Genomic DNA, 13,966 nt, shown 5'->3' on the forward strand with positions numbered 1-13,966 from the left:
AAATTGCAATGTAAAAGTAGTATTGAATTAAATGTGTGTTGGAATGTTTGAAATAATTACACAATTTCAATAAAATGAAAAAATTAATCATAATATAATAAACTCCGGCTTTCTGGATTTTCAATTTGCTGGACGGCAGAGTTAAAATTAGTATCAACTTAATTTGGGGCCCTTTAAGATCTAATTCACGCGCCATGGTGCTGCCAGATTGTTTTAGCGAATCACAAATGGTATTCGATTGCTCTTAATCGATTGCATCGCCATCCGAAGTTCGACTTCTTTGCTCAAGTTCGACTCACTTGTTCGAGTTCGACTCTTTTGTTCGACTTCTTTGCTCGAGTTCGACTCCTTTACCTGATGTTGGTAGTATTTTTCACGATTTTTACTCTTTTGTTCCAAGCTGGAACTCTTTTGCATGAACTGCACTCTTTTGTTGCATGTTGGATGCTTCCATCGAGTTGCAACATGTTGGACCCGCCAAATTGTTGTTGTTTCAAACATATTCTGAAGCAGAAAGTATAAGCAAAAATTTGTAAACTGTTTCGTTAATTTAACCGTTGTATTGTTTTCGTATTTGTAATGTAAGCACGGTCCGCGGTCGGGCGAAATTCGTGGGCAAAAATACAAGAAATTAATCAAGTGCGGTAACTAATTAATTGCACCGAGGCGATTTGCATAAAATATAAACAATTTTAGTGAGACAGATTGACTAGTGTGTTAGTGGGTGCGCGTATTTCATCGAGTGGTGAAAAGAAATGTTTAAAACGCATATAAATAAATTTAACTGCGATTCTTGTTTCTGTGAAAGGTGAGTGTAAGATATTTTGTTAATAATTCATTTTTTGGGCTTAATTTTTCTAAAAGCATAGACGCCCATGGAACATGTGCGATTGAATGTGCGTGTGTGTGTGTGTGCCGCCGTTTTTGTCGCTCAGCTGTTTTCTTTCTGCTTCTGCCTTTAGCGTTGTTGTTGTTGCGCAGGCCGTTGCCGCGAAAGAGAGAGAAAGAGCGGGCGAGAAAGAGATTATGGCAGAGGCAGAGTAATAGACCGCTTGAAAAGTGAGAGTATTTTTCAACAATTTGTTATTCCCTACAATTCTAAATAATTTAAAGGGTATATGTATGAGACACGTGTGCAATTTGGGATTATGAATATTATTAATACATACATATGTATGTACATATGTACAGCATCAATATTCGTGATAATCTTAAAGATGATTAGAAAGTCGACGGCATTTAAACTCTGACTTTTTAGTCAGAGTCTAGTATATACATATGTATGTATGTAATCTTGTAATAGCACTTTGTATACCATTCAAAAGGCAACTACAAGTCGGTTACACTACGCCATGTAAACAATTTTTTTGTTTTGTTTCGATTGCTTCAAATGGTGCTGCATTTATGGCTAATTGACCAGCCACTTGTCATCTCTTTTGCACTAGTTGACTCCATTTTACACTCTTTCTTGCTTGCTCTCTCTATTTTTCTCTATCTCTCTTATGCTGCTGACAAGTTATTTCAAGTTCAATTGCAATTTTACGCTCCATTTGAGCAGTTAAAATTTGTTTGTCCCTACGCCCCAACGACCCCTGCCCGCACCACTGCACCCCTCCCCCTTCAACCAACAACTCACCAATAACTTTTATCGCGTGCCCTGTCAGGAGACGTCAAAGTTAATTGCCCGCTTTTTTTTTTACTTGGATTTTTTTTATTTTATTTTTGTTCATGTCAAAGCCTCTGAAATGGTTCGACGATTCGCATTAGCAATTCATAGCATGTTCTTACAATAAAAATAACAAATTATTACGTAAAAGCAAACATTTAAATGTGCATTAAAAAAGCGCGAAAAAGTCATCAAAGTTGGTTGTCTTTTTTGTTGTTGTTTATTGTGCACTTGGTTATCCCAAATCCGGAGAGAGAATCTTATTAGATAAACTTCAAATGTGGGCGCAGAACAGAGACTATGTGTGTGTGTGTGTGTGTGTGTGGGTCAAAGCACCTTGCACGGGTTAATTTAGAGTTGACATAATGAAACAGAAAGATAAGAAAGAGGTTAACAGAGTGAGTCGGAATTACTGTTGGCCAAATCATTAAGTATAACCTTCATCAACTAGGGCAATACACACTCGACTATGCTAGTAACAAATATTTATTTGTTACCTATGTATGTACATATGTATGTATGTAAGTAAATAGATTCATTATTATGCAAATATAATTAGCATATTTGTACAAACTACGTATAAGAAAATGGAAACCAGTAACTATTAGCTTTGATTGGTAAATCAGTGTGCTTAGATAAAAACAATTCTTTATCCTTCTTTTAAGATAATAATTGATAACAAAATTTCAATTAAGTAGTTGTGATTGGGTGTAAAAAGGTCGCTAAATTCCCCATAGGTTTTTATTTAATTAGGGTAAGGGTATAGGAAATTCTGTATGGATAGATCCAATAGCCGCATGCAAGTTGTATACAAATAACAAATCAGAATTCAGTACAACGCCAATTAATTTATTTCTGATTCTGATTAAGCAAGATAAATGGAAGACAAAGGCAAAACTTTGCATGGCAAATTCCAAGAGGCAATGCCCACGGTAACTAAATATTTTCTACAGTTGTTGTTGATGCTTTTGTTCATGGGCCTGCATAGCGAGCCTAAGGCGAAAGGATGGAGAGAGGGAGACGGACGCTAGGCAATAGCAAACACATTGCACTTAACGGTAGTATCCCCCAAGCTTTCAAGTGCAAAAGCTGATGTGGGGCAGACAAAGTGGTAGATAGATTGGTTTTCTATGTATGTGTGAGTGTGTGTGTGTGTGCGAGTGTGTTTATGTAGATGTGGAACAGACGGCAAGACAGTGATCCGAAAAAAAGTTAGTTAACTGAAAACAGAAACAAAATCGACGCTTGCAAATAGTTTGGCAATGAAACGATACGATTTAACTAAGTGACTTACAGATGCTTTACATTACATAGGCTTTGTATTCTATGATTACCTTTCAATTGATTACCCTAATATTATTCAAAACGTTATTATCTTAGCTGGCAGATCGTGCGTATACGTTTTAGTTGGCTAATTATTCGACTTACGATTTCTTGGCTTTCCTCTTCTAATCCCCTTAAAAAAACACGAAATTTGTTTATTGGTTTTTCTTTTTTCTAACTTGTTGGAAGAAGTAATTAAAAAATCATTCAGTGTTTTCTAAGATTTAACATAATTTCTATTATTTTCTACATGAATGATATTAATAAAGGCAAGAGCAGTCCTCGGTAGATGAGTTGTCTAAGTGGCCCAGTCATTTAGTAACTGAACAACGAGGATCCGGGTTCGAATCCCAGGCTAGTGTATGGATGTAGTTTTCGTCTAATTGTAAGCCGAAGGCCTTAGTTGCCAGTGCTTGTAAAATATAGTTAGGTTGATAGTTTACAACTATATCCTATACTTTAATAATAATAATAATAAAGGCAAGTAATCTACCTACATTTCGATCATCGTCAAGTTTGCATGTGACAAATTTCTAAACTTCATCTTTTCAGCATCGTGTGCTCTAATTATATTTCTTACACACCTTTTCTGTGTTTTAGTTGCCAAAAATAGGCAATTGGAAAGAACATAACTTTTTATCACCTCCGCACCTTTCAAGTTCTTGCTTCCCTACATGCAAGGCTTTTCTTAGATCTCAATATACCCACCCTTTAAGCTTGTGTTTTTGTATACAGGGTATAAAGATGTCAGCAGGCCGCATTTGAAGCGATTCTCTTGAAGTTGCTCTCCAAATGGTTTGTTTGCCAGGCATTTTCAAGTTTTGTTTGCTTTTGCCTCACGTTTTGTTTCGTTTTTTGCTTTTTTTTTGTTGCTGCTGCTCTAATTGTTGTTTTTTTGTTGTTGTTTATGTGTATAGTTTTATTTGCATGCGGACGACGCGCTTTGTTTGTTTGTTTGCTTGTTGCTTTTTGGTCAGCAGGTGACCCAGGTATGCGAGGCAGCATCTGTTATGCATGACATCGCCATGTCCGCCTCTTCACCCCGCAGCTCTTTTCCTCACCCTAGCAAAAAGAAAGAAGGAAAAAAATAAAAAATGTCAACGCCACTCACCCACTTTACGGCGTAGAACTTACCGTCCACCTCCCCCTCATTAAGCCTTTTGCATACTTTGACTTCTTCCTCCTTTTCTCGGCCGTGTTGTGCGTCTCTCTCTCTCCCTCTCTATCCTTGAGACTTGGATATTCCTGCCTTTGCCGGCAGTTGAAGCTTTTTTATGCCATTTGCCTTCCAGTCACGCGCACTTTGCACAGTTCTCTCCCATGCTGTGCCACCCCCTGGTCTCTACCCTTCTACACTCACTGGCGGTTTTTTTTTTCTTGCTTGACTTTGGCACGTAACTCTTTTATATTTTTTATATGTATGTGCACCCACTAGCTCGTCTCGCATTTGCCCTCTCCCTTACCTTACATCGTCATTATCTTTATCCCTCTCCACGCCATCCTTCTGCTTTCCTTTTATTCATACATATGTATGAATATGCACTGTGTGTGTGTGTGTGTGTGTGCGAGTGTGCGAGTGTGCAAGTGTATGTAGGCATTTTGATGAGCGCAATCTTCTTCCTTTTCACAAATGACTTGGAGATGTCAACGGTTTTAGTTTCGCTTTAGTCTTTAATGTCATTTAACCTCAAAAAGCATTAGCAAGGCAAGGCAAGATTTCGCATGTTCGTTATCGCACAAATGCACACACATACATGGATTTTTAGTACATATTCTTGACCTCGTTTTTGTTGCATTTTATTTTTGCAACATCCCAAGAAAAAGAAATACAGTGAAACCTCGATATAACGAACTTCGTTATAACGAAAAACCCAATATAACGAATTTTTTGTTAAGTCCCTTGAAAGGACTAAGGTTTTACATTTCAGTACCTATAGCGAATCAATAGATATAACGAATAATTTTGCGATCCCCCTCAGATTCGTTATATCGAGGTTTCACTGTAACAACAAAAACGAAAAAATCGTAGCTTGATGCCAAAAGATAACTCTTCTGACTTTTGTCTTAAATTTAAAACAGACAGACAAATATTTCACTTTTTTTATACATCATAAACAGTTTTAGATACTTTTTAAATTCTGTATTATCAGGTCGACCTTTGGGTACTCTTAATAGAAAGGATCTAGTTCTGTAACTATGGAGTTTGATAAGAACTTTAAGACTTATACTCTAAAATTTCTTCTTTTGTTGACAGAAATTGTTTAATGGATTATATCTTTAAAATTTGTAATAATTCTAGCTATTTTTCATATCAATGGTATTTGAGAGATTTACAACAGAATTTATTGTTTGAAAAGTTGTACAAAAAAGTTTAACTGTACAACGTTGCGTATACGTGATATTTAAATAGAATAGTTACACGCAGTGCATATTGAAAAGTAGAAGCAGATTGCAAAGAGATACAAATCGTTTTAAAAAGTAAAATTAAAATTGAAAACTTTATGAGATGATAATTAGTGTATTAAGTAAACTAAATTATTTGGAACCTGAATGTCTCTTCAATTGAGATTAAATTTGTATCTAGTTTCCATAAACAGGTTATAGCTATAGCTCTTGATGCTGCATTCCAGTTTAAATCAAACAAAAATTGTTTAAGAGTAAAAAATTGGCAATATCTTTTAATAACTTAAGAAGCACAACTGCAAACAATTGCTCTAAATGGCATATATGTTTGTATGTATGTATCAAGGACAACTGAGGTTGGGCCAGGCAAAAAAAAGGACTCATAACATTTTTTTATTGGCTTTGGTGAAAAGACGTTTTGAAATATTAAGCAATAAAAAACAAAAAAGTTGTTTTTTCTTCGGTCGGAATGGAAAATGGCAAAAGAGGAAGCTAGGTAAACGAAATGCTCTAAACATATTAGTAGAATGAAACCAGGCATCGTCCTTGTTGTTGTCGTCGTCCTGAGCCAGCACTTTTCACGTGATAGAAAACGGAACCAAGAAAAGTTGCAAGAATAAGTTGCAAGTCCGACTATACCGGATATACCCTTTACCCAAGTGCAAACTTGCTTTAAGTTTATGTATATTATTCGCCCATGGATTCTCTTCTGTCCTTTTAAAGGATTTTATATATGAATTTTTATAGTATTTATTGATTAAATGTGTCGTAGGTAATTTTAGACGATAGTTTCGAATTCGTTTCGGTTATTGTTAAGACAATAGAATAGAACTCGAATGAAGTTTGGTATTTCGCACCCTACCCTCTTATACCCTAAAGGGTATCAGAAAGTCGATTAAAGGTTGGCGCAAAGTGTAGTAAGCTTGGCCAAACATAAATTTATTTGTTTTTTTTTTTGTAAATTTTTTTTTTTGTTTTTTTCTTTTTTGTTTAGTTGAACTTGATTTATGAGTGAAGCAGAAGCGCACACACATTGATACACACATTCAAACATACACACATACATATGTATGTGCATATGTATATGGATAGACAGAAATCGAACTTTATTGATAGTCGCGCTGTGGCTATAATAAAAGCACAACAAAAAGGGCGTACAAATGCGGGAGATGCTGACAGAAATGTTTGTGGGCGTGTGTGCGTGGTGTGTGTGTGTGTGTGTGTGTGTGATATGGCTGAAACAACAAAAATGTATGCCATGTTTATGTTTGGCACTTGTTTATGGCAAAGAAACTGGCAAAAGCAGATGACGAAACAGAAGGAGCCAAAAAAATAAATATAAAATACATCACAAAAACTGAAAAGAACTTTATTTCATGTTTTTTTTTGGAATTTTCTTTCGGTGGGAAAGAAAACTAGTTACCGGAAATTTACTTGCATATACGAAACTAACTTTAAATATCCTTGAAAGTTTGTTGCATTTCATGTCAATGTAGTTTGGGAAGAAACTTAACTTTACAGTTGCTCTAAGACATCTCAGCTCACTTAAAGGCTTATAATATCATCTAATGCTAATTATTATATTTGTATATAAATAAACCCTAACAATGGAGCTTCTGTTATCAATTCTAATTGCATGTTATATACTATGGAAATTATCTTATCTATGACAAAAGAAATCTAACTTAAATCACTTGTGGTAATAGTAATTTGATTGCCAATTTTGAAAATTAAGAAAAACAAAAAAAACCAATTGCAAGAATAATATAACTAAATGAAAATGTCAAATGTTCAAGTTTATTTGTTTATTTTGTCTAAATTACAATGAGTTTGTATTGCATGAAAAGAATGTTAAAGTTTCTTTGAATGCATACAAAAATCTTATATACTTATATATTCTCGCTCACTCACTCACAAGTGCAAAGAATAAATGTTCAATTTTCTAAAAAATGACATCAACAACAACATTTTTTTTTGGGGGCATGAATTTATGGCAACAACAATACATATAACAAATACAAAGCCAAAAAGAATCACAAACAGAAAACTAAATAAACGAAAACAAAGCAGAAGAAGACACAAAAAAAAAGAAAAAAACAAAACAAACGCCAAAGAAAACGAAAAAAGAAAAACTGAATGAATGAAAAGCTTCTTGGGCATGTGGAGAGGAAACTAAAAATACGAATTTATATGCAAAACAATTTCGACTTTTGCTTGAATATTAATTTTTTCTTCTTCCCAACAGCAGCAGCTTCTTCAGCTCATACAAACATATGTATGTATGTATGTACATAATTTAATGTGTGTGTGTGTGTCCATAGAGTCACCCAATAAAGTCTTTGAATAACAATTAGAAATTATGAAACAAGTCCACTCTTAAAGAATCGAGAGTACAAAAGTTAGTTTCTTAGAAAAAATGTATACCTCACTTAAGAAACGGAAATGGCGGACTTAGGGCTCTGAAGTGAGACAACTTTGCTCCCTAAAGTATGCAATAGCCAGTTTAAGAACTCTCTTTTTGAAATATATAAAGAAATCCTTGAAGCAAACATTTTTTATAGACAATTTTTAATGTTTATAAGTTTCTTGAAGATCCGCCTATGAATTTTTCTCTCTGCCCGATTGTGTACATTTTCTTATGACTATTCTACGTGAATTTTGCTGAGCATAAATGGTGTTGTTTTTTCATCCATTTTTGGAGATGTATGAACGTGACTTGCCAAAACGACGTGTATTTAGTATTTAGATTTAGTAATTTACTTAGGAATCCATCTCTCTAGTTGTTTGGATCCTTGAAAATTGCAACAAGATAAATTTTGACATTTTAACTGAGTTGTCGCTAGATTCTCGACTTCAGCCTCGGCATCCACCACCAGTCGGCATAGATGGATGAATATAGGAGGGGGTTAGATGGCACATCTAAGCCTGGACTGAGCAGGGGACTGTATTCATTTGCATTTTTATGCGCTGATGTTGTCACTGTCGTCGTGTTGGTGCCGTTTGGTGGCTGCGGTTCGTGTTTTTACTTACTTTATATATACATATATATGTATGTGTGTTTTTTGTATGAATTTCTTGGGATTTTTTACCTACCCGTCCCTCTTTCACTCAAACTCAATTAAAATTTCACGCAGCTTTAAAGCAAAAATGGCAACAACGCATATTTGATGGGATCACATTACGCTTCAATTATAATCCACGAACGAAGTGACCTTGGCCATACATATGTATGTACATGTATTTTATATCTCATTGAAATTTTCAAGATGTTACTGATGAAAACAAAATGCAAATAAAGCTCATCTTTGAAATATAACTCATGCTGCTTGGCCTACATTTGGTCTGTGAATGGGTAGTCTATATATTCTATTTTTTATTAATTCTAATGTTTTAGATAGATTCTTACGATATTACTCGTAATCTTTAGTAATTTCCTCAGAGGTTTTTATGATTTCCTTAAATTTCTTACTAATGATTTAAAACATTTTATCACAAACCACTTTGAAAGTCGTTTTCATTTTGCTTTTGTTTCAGCTAATATAGTCAGCAATCAATATGCAAATATTTGCAATTAAACGTACCATATCTTCCCATTTTTTTCGAGATGAGGAACCTTTATCTAATGCTCCATCGACATATAGAATAATTTGTTTAGTAACTTTTATTTTCAACCTATAATTTAAATACTTTCTGCCTGTTATTATACACATAAATACATATGTACATGTAATTGTCATGTGGCTGATCGATTTTTGTTTCCAACTTGTTTTTGTTTCTTGTCCACGCATCGGTGCATTTGTATAATTGTCAGTTTGGACGTGGCACGCATCCTCATTAGTAGAGCATAAAAGACAAATTCATCGTCGCAGAAATGACCTTGACTATCCCAACAGCAATCAGTACGATAAAAACCATTGCAAGATTCTTAATTATTTCTTACATTTTTCACTAGGTACCCTGTACCACGACTTGCTAAATGGGTATATTAATATGTGGTAAAAGTATATAATTAAAATAAAAAGAAGCGGTATGCTCGTGTGGCTGCTGCAATATGATTTTTGAGTTTTGCGAGTCGATAGACTTTGTTATCACTTCGGCAACCGATCGGCTGGTAACTGTGTAAATTCCGATTGTAACGGGTTCAATCAGGTGAGCAGTCTGTTAAACTAGTTACAGGGTGTCATATATACGGCAAATGGGATTTGCTGCATGAACTTTTTTGTCGGTTTTGTAATACTACATCGAATAATGACGTTTCATGTCGATGTCTGGTCAACGAACCTGTTGCCGCTCGTCGGCGCGTCTCCCAACAAACCCACTTTACACCACCCGCTCCCCCCCGTCGTCAATGTTTAGCAAATAAACACAAGTTGTTAGTTTTTATTATCTGAAAAATTGACAAACAACGCAGAGGCAACAACAACAATGTAATAACAACTACCAAGACTATGTATTTATGTATGCTTACACATACATACATATCTGTAGTTGGCTGCAATTTGAGCTTGCGTCAGAAAGAGAGAGATGGATAGCGAGCGGGGAAAATATGAGCAGAAATTATCACCAGACGAACTTGACTACAGGTGGGAGGGCGAGGGCGAAACAGAAGTGAAAAGAGAGAGAGAGAGAGTGGAACAGAGGGAGATGGTGGCTAGTTTGAGTCCAGTTTTGGTTTACCTTTTTTGCCAATTTTGTTGTCGAACCCAAACACTACACGCATTTTCAATTTCAACGAAACGAAAAAAAATGCAGAATGGTGGATGGGGGAACGAAAAGAAAAATGCCAAAGAAACCTCACACACACACAGACATACCACAGTGGTACAAACCGAACAACTATGTAGAAATTCACTGGCAAAGGCAACCGCAAAACAAGCTTAGCACCAGAGCAGCAGCAGGTGGTGGTTTGGGGGGTCAAATGTCGGCACAGTGGGTCACATATCCACCATAATACCACAAATAAAGATAACAATATGCACATGAAAAACAAAAACATCAAAATAACAATTAACATACATACATACATATGTACATATGTAAGTACGCAAACACAGTTCGATAAAAAAAATTGGTATATTAAAAGTTTGTTATTAAAATGAAAAAATTCTACATAAAATATTCACCAATTGTTGAACATTTTATTTCAATGTGCAGAACTGCGTCGCGATAACTTTGACAACTATAAATTGTGTTTGTATGTATACACACACACATACCTACATTCATATACATACATTCATGCATTTGGTCATGTGCCAGAAAGAGAAAGAGAGCAAGAGTACGAATTGCACTCGCATTGAATTTGAATCGTTTGCATCCCAAAGCTCCTTTTGCTACAGCTCCCCATCACCCCCCGTTGGCATTGCGTTGGCGTTGTTCTGGCTTTAGCAGCACTTGATGCTCTCAACGTTAGCTACGGCAGCGGCAGCGGCAGCGAAAGCAGCAGAAGCTTCTGTGAATGCATCAGACATCACCTAAGCTAAACTGAAGCAAACCTCTTCATGTTGTGGGCGTGGGCTAACTGCTTGTCGTTCGTTTCATGTGCGCTTATCACATTATTTCGCTATTTATGGTTTCGCTTTCAAGCTCTCTCTCTCTCTCTCTCTCTTCTTTTGTGGTTATTTTTGCTGTTGTTGTAGTAATGACATTGCTATTGCTGTTATTGGCATATGTAGCGGTAGTTATTGTTATTATTGTTGTAGTTCGTGTACCCTGCACCTGCCCAGGGGGTAGAATAGCGCACATTAAGGACATTGAAGAAAAGGAAACATTTGTGATCGTATAGAAAACCGTTAGCCCGCCTATCAGCAACATAAAAGCTGTTTATGTTTTTATACCCTCGCAGAGGGTATTATAAAATAAGTCGGATGCACGCAGAACACAGAACTTTCCGGCCCCATTCTCGATCAGCAAGAAAATCGGAGTCGATATAGCCATGTCACGCCTCCATTTGAAAAGCTATTGGAATAAAACCTGGATTTAGTGATATACATACCAAAAACAGATAACGAAATTGGAGTTCCCAATGAAATTTACTGATGTGAGTCTTAAAATATTATGGCCAAGGACTGCAAGGGTATATAAACTTCGGTTTAGCCGAAGTTGGATTGTTTGATGTTTTTTTTATTTATTTTTTTTTTTGTTATAGCTTAGCTTACTTTAGCTTAAAAACTAGTTTGAACATGATACTAGGATATACAACTTATTGAACTGCATAAAAGTTAATCGACCATTCAATTTAAAATATGAATTTTGACTTAATGATGCTTAGTTATTTGCTAAATCATGGGTTATTTCGCCTATAAATCTAATTGTGATTATTATTTTTATAATGGAACATTCAACTTTGATTTAAATGAAATCAAAAAGCTTTTAATAAATTTTCACTTTGCACTTGGAACATAATTATTATTTCACTGCCTGCTTGATTTTTGAAGGTTAAAGAAAAAGGTTATCTTAGTGGAAGCGAAACTAGTTTAAAAACCCCTACAGAAATTACTTCAAACAAAAAGGGGAATCAAATTGTTAACGTTTTTCACGAGTAAGATTCTCTTGACACCTAATGAAAAACAGTCCGAGGTGTCGTCCCAGGTTTGTAAGGCATTGAAATATACGATTTGGCAAGCTTCCTAGAAATATTTTAGCGAAATTTCATTTTCTAGTTGTGCTCAACAGATGATTTATTGGTCAAGTAATAGGTTGGTCAAGATAGATATAAGGAAGTACAATGCTTTTTTTTGACATTTCCAAATATTTGAGCATGTAGCTCAATCTTTCACAATACTTAAAAGGTAAAAAATTTAAGGGGAGGTTTGTATTTTAATAATAGGTACCTCTTAATCGGTTTAAACACTTCATACTGTAAGTGCAACGAGAAATTCTGACGCGTTTGTGTTATGTTTCTTTTACTCGTTTAACTCTGCCTTGCCAATAATGCAATCAATTGTGTTGTTTGTTAACAGTAATATTTTTATTTGTATGTGCATATGTGTGCGTGTGTGTGTGTTGGTGTGTTGGTGAGAGTGTGGTTGCCTTAGTGTGAGTGGGTGTGTGTGAAAATCTCTGAGTTAGTTTATATTACATTTATCGTTCGTTGATGCAGTTTGTGGCGCAATCTGCGGTTAAGAAAAAAAAACGTATACAAAATTATTGGGCTAGGACCGAATTTGGAACATATGCAATTATATATAATATACCGATAAATTGGTTGGAAATTACAATGTAGTCTAAATTGGTTTTCCAGTCTGTACTCGCTTTTGATTTGGGTTCAATTTGAAAATATTTTGGAAGTAGAAAGTGAAATTTAAATATATTTAAGGTGAAAGACTGACTAGAGGGCTCAGCTAAGTAAGAATAAACAATTGTACCCTATGATTTAATTAGAATCGAAATTGAAAGGACTTTCTGTTCAACATTTTAGTTTGCATGTGATGCCAGTTTAAAAGGGAAACATTCTTTGTCCTTTGCAAAATATAAGTCTAATATGCATGTGGAAGAGCAACTCAAGTATATTTAAGCTGATTTGATGGTATACGCCCTCCTACTGCCCCAGAAATTTGATTCCACGAACCCTAATTGATTTCATAAGTAATTTATGAATGCCCCATCATAGTTTTTCCTTCTTTTTTTGGGTTAATTTTAGGCAAGTCGACATGAATGAGGAAGGCTTCCAAAAACAAAAAATAATAAGTAAGCTAATCACTAACTCTCACTCCGCCTACTCGACCGACAAAAACACAGGAGGTTCTTCCCCCCTCATTCCGCTCCAAAAAAAAATCCAATTAACATTAGCTGGTCTTGTTGTCTTTCACAGGCTAGACAAATGAAATAAAATGAGAGCAACACGGTAAAAAATTATGCAGAGAACTTTAGTTCTGTTTTGTGGCCACAATTTATTATAAACTTTCATATTGCACTATGCGACAGTGTGTGTATGTGAGTGCGTCTGTGTGTCTATGTGTCTATGCAACATATTGCAACAAGGGTGGGGGTACAAAAACAAGTACCACCATGCGTTCTGTTGACAACAGCATTGTGATTCCCCCCACCCCCATCCCCTGCTGTCGTCCTCATGGAACGCCGCTTTTGGCGCACAAATCTCAATTTAAAACAATCAAACGCAATGAAAAACATAAACCCAGTGGAACAGCTAAAGAGATTTTAGCTGCTTAGAATTCTGTATACCCTAGATAAAGGAAAATCACTTATTTTATATACTCAGGTCAATTTGTTCATACATTTTGTAGTAGACATAATATTTTTTCCGCTTGAACGAGCCAAACTAGTTCAAAACCACGTTTTCTATTACCATAGGGGTATGTCAATAAGTACCTGGATAACATTGGCTTGATAGGCACTCTATTTTCACCAAAAGGTAACCGAAGAAAGCGATTTGCTCCTTCCGAAGCGAAGTTATTATTATTCAGCAATTGTGGTAAGTTTTCTAATTTGATAAAAGCAATACAAATTTCATATCATTTAAAACATTAGTTATTAATTATCTCAAAGCCCGGCTTTAACACTCGTGTTAATTAATTTTCTATTGAGTTTCGTTGAAAGATTTGTTCTGCCTTT

General features: G+C 35.4%; 1 long non-coding RNA gene across 1 annotated transcript in view; it reads left to right on the plus strand.

Annotated features, from left to right (window-relative positions):
- The first annotated feature begins 501 nt into the window (after nt 1-501).
- Nucleotides 502-13,966, plus strand: part of LOC111519814 — a 47,504-nt gene continuing 34,039 nt past the window's right edge. The window contains exon 1 of the long non-coding RNA XR_002724489.2: nt 502-808. This is a non-coding gene — a long non-coding RNA (uncharacterized LOC111519814). The remainder of the gene's footprint in view (nt 809-13,966) is intronic.

The sequence above is a fragment of the Drosophila willistoni genome (assembly GCF_018902025.1).
Source record: "Drosophila willistoni isolate 14030-0811.24 chromosome 2L unlocalized genomic scaffold, UCI_dwil_1.1 Seg196, whole genome shotgun sequence".
Taxonomy (NCBI): Eukaryota; Metazoa; Arthropoda; class Insecta; order Diptera; family Drosophilidae; genus Drosophila; species Drosophila willistoni.